Raw genomic sequence first — 14,297 nt, 5'->3', positions numbered from 1 at the left:
CCATACACATACACACACCATACACACACACCATACACACCATACACATACACACACATACATACACACCATACACACACACCACACAGACACACACACACCATACACACCACACACACACCACCTCTTGCTGACACATCTGTTTTCTGTCTCCCTCCTGCTGTCATGGCCCTGTTTAACCCATCTCTCTGATCACTCATCCTGCTGATTAACGAAGAGGTCAGTCTCTCCAGATGGTGTTCTGATGAGGTCCCTGTACTGCGTCTTTTTTCTGACCTGCAGTACGTTGGACAGAACAGCCCAGCCGTCATCCCGTTATGAGATTGTGAAATCGTTGGGGATAACCCTTCGGGCATCACACACACAAACAGCCTTGTCCTACACAGGGTGAGGGCTTGGAGAGAGAGAGAGAGAGGGAGAGAGAGAGAGAGAGAGAGAGAGAGAGAGAGAGAGAGAGAGAGAGAGAGAGAGAGAGAGAGAGAGAGAGAGAGAGAGAGAGAGAGAGAGAGAGAGAGAGAGAGAGAGAGAGAGAGAGAGAGAGAAATTCAGAAGTTCCAAATTGAGCAGCAGCTGCTGAAAAAAATGAGCGAGCTCCTACAAATATTGATGGTTTTTAGATTGTAGTATGTTGGAAAAAAACTGCAAGACTGAATAGGAGTCAAAACAAGCAACAAACAAAAAAGATAGGCTTTTGAAAAAGTAACTATTTTTCATAAAATTGTTCAGTTGTCTTTGCTAGCTGAATTGTTTACCAGTTGCTAAGCAGTTGCTAGGGCCTCTCCTAAAAGAAGCTAGCGAGCTAACAAAAAATAGCTGGTTAACAGAAGAATAGAAAGAGCAAATAAGGACAGAAGACAAAGGGACATCAAAGTAAAACAGTCCTCTAAAGACACAAAAGACGATAATACAAGAAACCAAGCTGTTTTGGAAAAGGTAGGCTTCTATTGCAACATTGCAGCCAACATCACCAGCGTTGCTATGGAAATTGTTTACCCCAACAGACATCCCAAAATGGAGAAAGCTAAGAACAGTTTCAAAGGTTTGTTGATGGGACAAAATCACAAACGCCTGTTTGCAGATCTTACCAGTTGCAAAACAAGAGCAAATTGAATATTTAATACCAAACGAGGGCACATATGGAAAAAGGTTATTTGCAACCATTTCTCTTTCTCATAAAAGAGAGACATTACTAATGGTTGTCAGATCAGCATTTTTGAAAAAGCTGACAAGAGCAACACATATCAAACAATAAGCATCTACAATAATGGAGCTCTATTGATACAAGGCAATGATTCAAGCCTCCAGGCTTTAGAGAATATGTTCGCTACCCTAAAAGTAGAAGCTGAACTCATCTCAGAAACTGAGGAAAAAGTCAAGGAGGGAGAAAAGGACCCCAACGGTCTCTGTGACCCAGCAAGAAGCCCCTCAGTGTCCCTCTACCTTCCTCACCTGCAGCAGACAGAGCCAAGGACATGTCGACAACACCAAGAACACCTGCTATGCAACGGTTCCACAACACCCTCTCTCAGGTCGAAGCAGAGGTCATAGAACTCAGAGAGAACAAGCTTCAAGAGGAGGACACTGTCCAGAAACTCAAAGATGAGACGAAACTGTTCAGGGAGGATAGCAGAGCATCTGTCGCTAAATTGGAAAGCAGAATGGACAAACTGAGTCAGACCTATGATGACCTCAGAGACCATCTGGGCACAACGAGAGAGGAGCTAGAACAAAGAGAGAGGTACATTGAGAAAGGTACATTGACACCCTCAACCAGCAGCGAGTCATTATGTCCTCCTGCATCTAGAGAACATGTCCACCAGTTTAGTACAACAAAAGCAGAACCTGAGACCAGCATGGCCTCCACCACACGGCCTGATGACACTGCACCAGCCTTCCAGTCTGCTCCAGCTCAGATCAATCTAACAGCCTCCCAGTCTGCTCCAGCCCAGGTCAGAATACCACCATCCCAGTCTGCTCCAGCCCAGGTCAGAATACCAGTCTCCCAGCCTGCTCCAGCCCAGGTCAGAATACCAGCCTCCCAGTCTGCTCCAGCCCAGGTCAGAATACCAGTCTCCCAGCCTGCTCCACCCAGACAATCACCAACAACTGCAATCCTTATCAATTAAAATGTGAAATTCTTAGTCCAGGAAAGATGATTCCCTAGACACCAGGTGTATAAGTTCTGGTGTCCTACAACTGAGTCAGACCAGGACTGACACCCCTGACAACATCATCATCTACACTGGCACAAACCACCTTCATGCCAAAGCTGTATCTGGGGCAGTGAGAAGAGTGGCAGAACGGGCACAGGCTATGTTCCCAACAACCAACATAGTTGTGTCAAACCCTCCTACCAAGAAAAGACTTCCCAGGAAAGTTGATAGAAAATATAAATCAACAGATGACTGTGCCTCACTGCTCAACGTCAGAACGGCTCACCACCCCACTCTGACATGTCAACATTTATACCATAATGTACATCTCGATCAGGACACTATCAGAACCTTTGCCAATAACCAAAAAGATGCAACACTTGGCAGGGACCCACACACCCATGACCTCAGCAACAAAGGTCCTCCGCCCCACCTTCTGAAACAACAGTACCTCAACCATCCTCAGGAGAGAAGAGCCAGACCGGGCCCATCACAACACAGCTCTACTAGATCAGGCCCATCACAACACAGCTCTACTAGACCGGGCCCATCACAACACAGCTCTATTAGACCAGGCCCAACACAACACAGCTCTACTAGACCAGGCCCAACACAACACAGCTCTACTAGACCAGGCCCATCACAACACAGCTCTACTAGACCGGGCCCATCACAACGCAGCTCTATTAGACCGGGCCCAACACAACACAGCTCTACTAGACCGGGCCCATCACAACACAGCTCTACGAGAACAGGCCCAACACAGCACAGATTTACCAGACCAGACGTGCCCCAGGACAGCATGGCCAGGCCTGTCCCATCAAAACACAGCTCTACTAGACCCCATCACAACACAGCTCTACTAGACCCAATCACAACACAGCTCTACTAGACCCCATCACAACACAGCTCTACTAGACCCCATCAAAACACAGCTCTACTAGACCCATCCCATCACAACACAGCTCTACTAGACCCCATCACAACACAGCTCTACTAGACCCAATCACAACTCAGCTCTACTAGACCCGACCCATCACAACACAGCTCTACTAGATCAGACCCATCACAACACAGCTCTACTAGATCAGACCCATCACAACACAGCTCTACTAGACCCGACCCATCACAACTCAGCTCTACTAGACCCGACCCATCACAACACAGCTCTACTAGATCAGACCCATCACGACACAGCTCTACTAGACCCCATCACAACACAGCACTACTAGACCAATTAAACACAGCTCTACTAGACCTGTCCCATCACAAAACAGCTCTACTAGACCAATCACAACACAGCACTACTAGACCTGGCCCATCACAACACAGCTCTAATAGACAATGCCCATCACAACACAGCTCTATTAGACCCCATCACAACACAGCTCTACTAGACCTGGCCCATCACAACACAGCTCTAATAGACAATGCCCATCACAACACAGCTCTACTAGACCCCATCACAACACAGCTCTACTAGATCAGGCCCATCACAACACAGCTCTACTAGACCCCATCACAACACAGCTCTACTAGATCAGGCAAATCACAACACAGCTCTACTAGACCCGGCCCATCACAACAAAGCTCTACTCGACTCCATCACAACACAGCTCTACTAGACCCCATCACAACACAGCTTTACAAGACCAGACCAATCACAACACAGCTCTACTAGACCAGACCCATCACAACACAGCTCTACTAGACCAGACCCATCACAACACAGCTCTACTAGACCAGACCCATCACAACACAGCTCTACTAGACCAGACCCATCACATCACCCATCTAATATGCAAACTACACACACACACACACACACACACACACACACACACACACACACACACACACACACACACACACACACACACACACATACATACATACATACATACATACATACATACTGTATGTGCAGTTTATGCTCCTCCTTCAGATTCCTCATGTTACGATGATCAGTTTATTGATCATCTCCGTACAGAAATCATTACATTTCAGACAGAGGGTAAAGTGCTTCTCTGCGTTGATTTCAATGTGAGAACAGGTTCTGAGTCTGACTACACTGATGAGGGAGGTAACCACCACATATTTGGACACCCCTCCGTGTACAGTAGCCCTATTATAAATAATAGAACCAGCCTCGGTCAAATACTGACCAAAAATGTGATGGAGTTAGTGCATCTCTGTCGAGCGTTAGGCCTGTACATACTTAATGGTAGAATCAGAGGGGACTCTTTAGGTCAGTTTACTTACTGCTCAGCTCTTGGGACAAGGGTAGTCGATTATGCCATCACTGACATTGACCCCTCTTCCATTAGTGCATTCACTGTCAGACAACAGACACCACTGTCAGGTCACAGTCAGATCAACGTGTTTCTGAAGAAATTAACCGGGTATATTCATTAAAAAAAACAGCCCAATAAACTCTACAACATAAACCAATCGTACAGATGTGCTCCAATCAGTGCAGAGCGATTCATTGAAACATTGAACTCAAATGAAATGATGATCTCGATACAGTTTTTCAATAACTCACGGTACCAAAACAATAAAGATGGTGTCAATTCAGCTTCTCAAAACATCATCTGCATATTCCAAAACAGCAGCATCGAAATCAAATTTGAGAAAAACCAAAGAAATGCAACATCAGCAACAAAAAAAACAAAATGTTTCAGAAAAATGGTTTGATAATGAATGTAAAACAATTAGAAAACACCTGAGACAAATGTCAAATGAAAAACATAAGCAGCAAAACAACCCAGAGCTACGATATGAATACTTTGAAACTCTGAAACAGTATAAACATACACTTTAACACAAGAAATTGAATTATACCAACGAGACACTTGATGAAACTCGAAAACGCAATTGACCCAAATCAGTTCTGGGACATGTGGAACAATTTAAGCACGACAAAGCCACAAGAATTAGCCATACAAGATGAAGGAATTTGGAAAACTTATTTTGATAATCTATATGGAAACATGCCACACAAAAAACTTTACAACAGAACCAATTAGAAATTCAAGAGAAATGGAACAGTCATTAAAAACAACGTAAATCCATTAGACCCAAGAACCAGATGAAGAGAAGAAGACATCTATTAAACCACAGAACCAGATGAAGAGAAGAAGATATCTATTAAACCACAGAACCAGATGAAGAGAAGAGATCTATTAAACCACTGAACCAGATGAAGAGAAGAAGACATCTATAAACCACAGAACCAGGTGAAGAGAAGAAGAGATCTATTAAACCACAGAACCAGATGAAGAGAAGAAGAGATCTATTAAACCACAGAACCAGATGAAGAGAAGAAGAGATCTATTAAACCACAGAACCAGATGAAGAGAAGAAGAGATCTATTAAACCACAGAACCAGATGAAGAGAAGAAGAGATCTATTAAACCACAGAACCAGATGAAGAGAAGAAGAGATCTATTAAACCACAGAACCAGATGAAGAGAAGAAGACATCTATAAACCACAGAACCAGATGAAGAGAAGAAGAAATCTATTAAACCACAGAACCAGGTGAAGAGAAGAAGAGATCTATTAAACCACAGAACCAGATGAAGAGAAGAAGAAATCTATTAAACCACAGAACCAGGTGAAGAGAAGAAGAGATCTATTAAACCACAGAACCAGATGAAGAGAAGAAGACATCTATTAAACCACAGAACCAGATGAAGAGAAGAAGACATCTATAAACCACAGAACCAGATGAAGAGAAGAAGAAATCTATTAAACCACAGAACCAGGTGAAGAGAAGAAGAGATCTATTAAACCACAGAACCAGATGAAGAGAAGAAGACATCTATTAAACCACAGAACCAGATGAAGAGAAGAAGAGATCTATTAAACCACAGAACCAGATGAAGAGAAGAAGACATCTATAAACCACAGAACCAGATGAAGAGAAGAAGAAATCTATTAAACCACAGAACCAGGTGAAGAGAAGAAGACATCTATAAACCACAGAACCAGATGAAGAGAAGAAGAGATCTATAAACCACAGAACCAGGTGAAGAGAAGAAGACATCTATTAAACCACAGAACCAGGTGAAGAGAAGAAGACATCTATAAACCACAGAACCAGATGAAGAGAAGAAGAGATCTATTAAACCACAGAACCAGATGAAGAGAAGAAGACATCTATTAAACCACAGAACCAGATGAAGAGAAGAAGAGATCTATTAAACCACAGAACCAGATGATGAGAAGAAGAGATCTATTAAACCACAGAACCAGATGATGAGAAGAAGAGATCTATTAAACCACAGAACCAGATGAAGAGAAGAGATCTATTAAACCACAGAACAAGATGAAGAGAAGAAGACATCTATTAAACCACAGAACAAGATGAAGAGAAGAAGAGATCTATAAACCACAGAACCAGATGAAGAGAAGAAGACATCTATAAACCACAGAACCAGATGAAGAGATAACATCTATTAAACCACAGAACCAGATGAAGAGAAGAAGACATCTATTAAACCACAGAACCAGATGAAGAGAAGAAGAGATCTATTAAACCACAGAACCAGATGATGAGAAGAAGAGATCTATTAAACCACAGAACCAGATGATGAGAAGAAGAGATCTATTAAACCACAGAACCAGATGAAGAGAAGAGATCTATTAAACCACAGAACAAGATGAAGAGAAGAAGAGATCTATTAAACCACAGAACAAGATGAAGAGAAGAAGACATCTATTAAACCACAGAACCAGATGAAGAGAAGAAGACATCTATAAACCACAGAACCAGATGAAGAGATAACATCTATTAAACCACAGAAGGCTGGTGGTCTAGACAACATCACAAATGAAATGCTGAAAAACAGCACACCTGAGTTGCAAAATGTCGCGTTAAACTATACAACATGGTACTACTGTCTGTCTGCTTTCCTGATGTCTGGAACCAGGGGCTCATCTCCTTTATCCACAAAAGTGGAGACAAATCAGACCCCAATAATTACAGGGGAATTTGTGTAAACAGTAACTTGGGAAAGGTTTTCTGTAGCATTTTGAATTCAAGAATTCAAACCTTTCTTCAAGAAAAAAATCAAATAAGTAAATGTCAAATTGGCTTTCTCTAACCGTCACACTGCTGACCATGTGTGTGTCTATATATATTATATATAGACACACAATTAATTCATTCATAAAAAGAGGGCATAATCTTTGCTTGCTTTATTGACTTTAAAAAAAAGCATTTGATTATATTTGGCACGAAGGGCTATTCTACAAAATTCTACAAAGTGGGCTTGGTGGTAAGGTGCATGAATTAATAAAATGTATATTCACAGAAAACCAGTGAGTAGCAATAAAAATCAAAAACCAAAGAAAGTAATTATTTTCATAACGTCGAGGTGTGAGACAAGGCAGCAATTTTTTGAATCAATGAATTAGCAGGCATATTGGACCATTCTGCAGCCCCAGGACTCACACTATTTAACACAGAGGTGAAATACCTGCTAAATGCTGATGACTTGGTACTTCTATCACCAACCAAAGAAGGTCTTCAACAGAACATTAATATTCTGGAGCAATATTGCCATAATTGGGCCCTGGCAGTAAATTTCCAAAAAACAAAAATCATGATTCTCCCCCCTAAAAAAACAGGTGTCAGAAACACAAATATAAATTCACCCTTAATAACACCATAATTGAACACACTAAAAATGACACCTACCTTGTTCTGACCGTATCTGCACCGGGAAACTTTAATATGGCAGTGAATGCACTCAAAGAAAAAGCCCGCAGAGCAATGTATGCAATAAAAATGAAATTGATTCAAAATCAACAATCCCAATTAGAATTTGGACAAAAATATTTGACAGTTTAATCCTACCAATAGCTCTTTATGGAAGTGAGGTTTGGGGGCCACTCAATAAACTGGACTTAAAAATGTGGGACAAACATCCAATTGAAGCCCTACATGCAGAATTCTGTCCAGAGAAATACACCAACTAATGCATGTAGGGCAGAATTGGGCCGTTTTCCAGTAATAATGAAAATACAGAAAAGATCATAACATTGTTGACCTCATCTAAATTCAAGTCCAAATTCAAGTCTGCAATTTAAATCACTTCAAACCCAAGAGCTGAGCCCAGAAATGAGCGGGTGTTGGACCTCACCAACCAAGCTGACACCAGAAACGAGCCCTCTCAGTCAGCTGGTGTTGGACCTCACCAACCAAGCTGAGCCCAGAAACGAGCCCTCTCAGTCAGCTGGTGTTGGACCTCACCAACCAAGCTGAGCCCAGAAACGAGCCCTCTCAGTCAGCTGGTGTTGGACCTCACCAACCAAGCTGAGCCCAGAAACGAGCCCTCTCAGTCAGCTGGTGTTGGACCTCACCAACCAAGCTGAGCCCAGAAACGAGCCCTCTCAGTCAGCTGGTGTTGGACCTCACCAACCAAGCTGACACCAGAAACGAGCCCTCTCAGTCAGCTGGTGTTGGACCTCACCAACCAAGCTGAGCCCAGAAACGAGCCCTCTCAGTCAGCTGGTGTTGGACCTCACCAACCAAGCTGAGCCCAGAAACGAGCCCTCTCAGTCAGCTTGTGTTGGACCTCACCAACCAAGCAGAGCCCAGAAACGAGCCCTCTCAGTCAGCTGGTGTTGGACCTCACCAACCAAGCTGACATCAGAAACGAGCCCTCTCAGTCAGCTGGTGTTGGACCTCACCAACCAAGCTGACACCAGAAACGAGCCCTCTCAGTCAGCTGGTGTTGGACCTCACCAACCAAGCTGAGCCCAGAAACGAGCCCTCTCAGTCAGCTGGTGTTGGACCTCACCAACCAAGCTGACACCAGAAACGAGCCCTCTCAGTCAGCTGGTGTTGGACCTCACCAACCAAGCTGAGCCCAGAAACGAGCCCTCTCAGTCAGCTGGTGTTGGACCTCACCAACCAAGCTGACACCAGAAACGAGCCCTCTCAGTCAGCTGGTGTTGGACCTCACCAACCAAGCTGAGCCCAGAAACGAGCCCTCTCAGTCAGCTGGTGTTGGACCTCACCAACCAAGCTGAGCCCAGAAACGAGCCCTCTCAGTCAGCTGGTGTTGGACCTCACCAACCAAGCTGACACCAGAAACGAGCCCTCTCAGTCAGCTGGTGTTGGACCTCACCAACCAAGCTGACACCAGCACTGCTTCAATAGAAAGAATTCCAATAAGCAAAATCATGAACCAATCAAAGGAATCATATTTACAACATTGGAAAAACTAAAAACATCCCAAACCTGACTAAATTGCTATCTGGCCCTAGACAGAGAATATGAATTGGCTGATTATCTCTACTCTGTCAGAGATACGAAGCAGAGACAGATCCTTACCAAGTACAGGCTGAGTGACCACCGATTGGCAATAGAAACCAGACAATAAAAAACATGGCTCCCCAAAGAGGAGAGTGTATGTGGTCACTGCATAACAGGGGAGGTAGAAACAGAGATGCACTTTCTCCTTTACTGTGAGAAATATTCCTCACAAAGAGATTATTATTCATTATTCGTAGAAATGACTCCATTTATTCCATTTATTTGATGTTATTAGAAGGAAAAATGTGTGGCTCAGTCGGTAGAGCATGGCGCTTGCAACACCAAGCATCGTGGGTTCAATTCCCGCTAGGGCCACCCATATGCAAAAGTAGTGGCCCCAGCCGACTTGTAAGTCGCTTTGGACAAAAGCGTCTGCTAAATGGGATATATTATTATATAAAAACACCAAATGCTCATGGAGCAACGGCTCCTCTTGCAGACTAATATGTATTTGCCTCCCAAAGCCTGAGACACTGAATAACAACATCTGCATAGTAAACAGTAACTTACTTATTATTTTATAATTGTTATTGTTGTTATTGTTATTGCTATTATTATTGTCGCTGTGATTATCATTCCAAACAGTAGTGGTATGGTTCATTTTTCATTTCATTTTTTCATATTTGCATTATTGTTTAATACCATTTCATATTATTATTTGTTATTGTTTATAATTTTATTACAATGTATGTTGTATACATTGTTGCTTTGGCAATTTCATGCCAATAAAGCAGCTTGAATTTGAATTTAAGAGAGAGATGGAGAGGGAGCGGCAGAGAGAGAAACAGAGAGAGAGACAGAGACGGAGAGAGACAGAGAGAGGGAGGGAGAGAAAGAGAGAGAGAGACCCTGAGCCTGCCTGCCCTGACCCTGAGCCTGCCTGTACTGACCCTGAGCCTGCCTGTACTGACCCTGAGCCTGCCTGTCCTGACCCTGAGCCTGCCTGTCCTGACCCTGACCCTGCCTGTCCTGACTCTGAGCCTGTCTGTTCTGACCCTGACCTTGCCTGTCCTGACTCTGAGCCTGCCTGTCCTTACCCTGACCCTGCCTGTACTGACCCTGAGCCTGCCTGCCCTGACCCTGAGCCTGCCTGTACTGACCCTGAGCCTGCCTGTACTGACCCTGAGCCTGCCTGTCCTGACCCTGAGCCTGTCTGTTCTGACCCTGACCTTGCCTGTCCTGACTCTGAGCCTGCCTGTCCTTACCCTGACCCTGCCTGTCCTGACCCTGACCCTGCATGTCCTGACCCTGAGCCAGCCTGTCCTGACCTTGACCCTGCCTGTCCTGACCCTGAGCCTGTCTGTCCTGAGCCTGTCTGTTCTGACCCTGAGCCTGCCTGTCCTGACACTGCCTGTCCTGACCCTGACCCTGCCTGTCCTGACCCTGACCCTGCCTGTCCTGACCCTGCCTGTCCTGACCCTGACCCTGCCTGTCCTGACCCTGACCCTGCATGTCCTGACCCTGAGCCAGCCTGTCCTGACCTTGACCCTGCCTGCACTGACCCTGACCCTATCTGTCCTGACCCTGAGCCTGTCCTGACCCTGACCCTGCCTGTCCTGACCCTGACTCTGCCTGTCCTGACCCTGACCCTGCCTGTCCTGACCCTGACCCTGCCTGTCCTGACCCTGAGCCAGCCTGTACTGACCCTGACCCTGCCTGTCATGACCCTGACCCTGCCTGTTCTGACCCTGACCCTGCCTGTCCTGACCCTGAGCCAGCATGTACTGACCCTGCCTGTCCTGACCCTGACCCTGCCTGTCCTGACCCTGAGCCTGCCTGCCCTGACCCTGAGCCTGCCTGTCCTGACCCTGAGCCTGCCTGTCCTGACCCTGAGCCAGCATGTACTGACCCTGCCTGTCCTGACCCTGACCCTGCCTGTCCTGACCCTGACCCTGCCTGTCCTGACCCTGAGCCAGCCTGTACTGACCCTGACCCTGCCTGTCATGACCCTGCCTGTTCTGACCCTGACCCTGCCTGTCCTGACCCTGAGCCAGCATGTACTGACCCTGCCTGTCCTGACCCTGACCCTGCCTGTCCTGACCCTGAGCCTGCCTGCCCTGACCCTGAGCCTGCCTGTCCTGACCCTGAGCCTGCCTGTCCTGACCCTGACCCTGCCTGTCCTGACCCTGACCCTGCATGTCCTGACCCTGAGCCAGCCTGTCCTGACCTTGACACTGCCTGTCCTGACCCTGAGCCTGTCTGTCCTGAGCCTGTCTGTTCTGACCCTGAGCCTGCCTGACCCTGCCTGCCCTGACCCTGACCCTGAGCCTGCCTGACCCTGACCCTGCCTGTCCCTGACCCTGCCTGACCCTGACCCTGCCTGTCCCTGACCCTGCCTGTCCCTGACCCTAACCCTGACCCTGCCTGTCCCTGACCCTGACCCTGCCTGCCCTGACTGCATCTCCCTAAAACGTGATAACAGGAGGCTCCTCACACGGAGAGGAGGAGGAGAGAGGGAAGGTAGAAAGAGAGAAAGAAGAGAGAGAGACTGGACATTTGCTCACTCTCCTCCCTCTCCTCCCTCAGGTCTATCTCTCCTCCCTCTCTCCCTCTCCTCCCTCCCCTCCCTCAGGTCTATCTCTCCTCCCTCTCTCCGTCTCCTCCCTCTCCTCCCTCAGGTATATCTCCCCTCCCTCTCCTCCCTCATGTCTATCTCCCCTCCCTCTTTCCCTCTCCTCACTCTCCTCCCTCAGGTCTATCTCCCCTCCCTCTCTCCCTCTCCTCACTCTCCTCCCTCAGGTATATCTCCCCTCCTTCTCCTCCCTCAGGTCTATCTCTCCTCCCTCCCCTCCCTCTCTCCCTCTCCCTCACTCCCCTCTCTCATGTCTATCTCCCATCCCTCTGTCCCTCTCCTCACTCTCCTCCCTCAGGTCTATCTCCCCTCACTCTCCTCCCTCAGGTCTATCTCTCCTCCCTCTCCCCCCTCTCCTCACTCTCCTACCTCAGGTCTATCTCTCCTCCCTCTCCTCCCTCAGGTCTGTCTCTTCTCCCTCTCCTCCCTCTCTCCCTCTCCCTCACTCTCCTCCCTCAGCTCTATCTCTCCTCCCTCTCTCCCTCTCCTCCCTCTCCTCACTCTCCTCCCTCAGGTCTATCTCTACTCCCTCCCCTCCATCTCTCCCTCTCCCTCACTCTCCTCCCTCAGGTCTATCTCTCCTCCCTCTCTCCCTCTCCTCCCTCTCCTCCCTCAGGTCTATCTCCCCTCCCTCTCCTCCCTCATGTCTATCTCCCCTCCCTCTTTCCCTCTCCTCACTCTCCTCCCTCAGGTCTATCTCCCCTCCCTCTCCTCCCTCAGGTCTATCTCCCCTCCCTCTCCTCCCTCAGGTCTATCTCCCTCCCTCTCTCCTTCTCCTCCCTCTCCTCCCTCAGGTCTATCTCCCCTCCCTCTCCTCCCTCAGGTCTATCTCCCCTCCCTCTCCTCCCTCAGGCCTATCTCCCTCCCTCTCTCCTTCTCCTCCCTCTCCTCCCTCAGGTCTATCTCCCCTCCCTCTCCTCCCTCATGTCTATCTCCCCTCCCTCTTTCCCTCTCCTCACTCTCCTCCCTCAGGTCTATCTCCCCTCCCTCTCCTCCCTCAGGTCTATCTCCCTCCCTCTCTCCTTCTCCTCCCTCTCCTCCCTCAGGTCTATCTCTCCTCTCCCTCCTCCCTCAGGTCTATCTCCCCTCCCTCTCCTCCCTCAGGTCTATCTCCCTCCCTCTCTCCTTCTCCTCCCTCTCCTCCCTCAGGTCTATCTCGCCCCCTCTCCTCCCTCAGGTCTATCTCCCCTCCCTCTCTCCTTCTCCCCCCTCAGGTCTAACTTCCCCTCCCTCTCTCCTTCTCCACCTCGCTCTCCCTTCCTCCTCTACCTCTCTCTCCTCCCTCAGGTCTATCTCCCCTCCCTCTCCTCCCTCATGTCTATCTCCCCTCCCTCTTTCCCTCTCCTCACTCTCCTCCCTCAGGTCTATCTCCCCTCCCTCTTTCCCTCTCCCTCACTCTCCTCCCTCAGGTCTATCTCCCCTCCCTCTCTCCTTCTCCTCCCTCTCCTCCCTCAGGTCTATCTCCCCTCCCTCCCTCCTTCTCCACCTCACTCTCCCTCCCTCCTCTCCTCCCCTCCCTCCATCCCTCCTCTCCTCTTCTCTCCTCTCCTCTCCTCTCCTCCCTCCATCCCTCCACTCCTCTCCTCCATCCCTCCACTCTTCCTATCCCTCCTCTCCTTTCCTTCCCTCCCTCCATCCCTCCTCTCCTCCCTTCATCCCTCCTCTCTTCCCCTCCCTCCCTCCCTCCCTCCCTCTCCTCTCCTCTCCTCTCCTCTCCTCTCCCTCCTCCATCCCTCCTCTCCTCTTCTCTCCTCTCCTCTCCTCTCCTCCCCTCCATCCCTCCTCTCTTCCCCTCCCTCCCTCATCCCTCCTCTCCTTTCCTCCCCTCCCTCCATCCCTCCTTTCCTCTCTCCCTCCATCCCTCCTCTCCTTTCCTCCCCTCCCTCCCTCCATCCCTCCTCTCCTTTCCTCCCCTCCCTCCATCTCTCCTTTCCTCCCCCCCTCCCTCCATCCCTCCTCTCCCTCCCTTCATCCCTCCTCTCTTCCCCTCCCTCCATCCCTCCTCTCCTCTCCTCTCCCTCTCCTCTCCTCTCCTCTCCTCTCCTCTCCCTCTCCTCTCCTCTCCTCTCCTCTCCCTCTCCTCTCCTCTCCTCTCCTCTCCTCCCTCCCCCCTCCCTCCATCCCTCCTCTCCTCTCCCTCTCCTCTCCTCCCCCTCCCTCCATCCCTCCTCTCCTCTCCTCCCCTCCATCCCTCCCCTCTCCTCTCCTCCCCTCCCGCCATCCCTCCTCTCCCCTCCTCCCTC

Source organism: Oncorhynchus masou, unplaced genomic scaffold (genome assembly GCF_036934945.1).
Source record: "Oncorhynchus masou masou isolate Uvic2021 unplaced genomic scaffold, UVic_Omas_1.1 unplaced_scaffold_509, whole genome shotgun sequence".
NCBI lineage: Eukaryota > Metazoa > Chordata > Actinopteri > Salmoniformes > Salmonidae > Oncorhynchus > Oncorhynchus masou.
The sequence above is the reverse complement of the archived record's forward strand: the minus strand, read 5'-3'. Positions refer to the sequence as shown.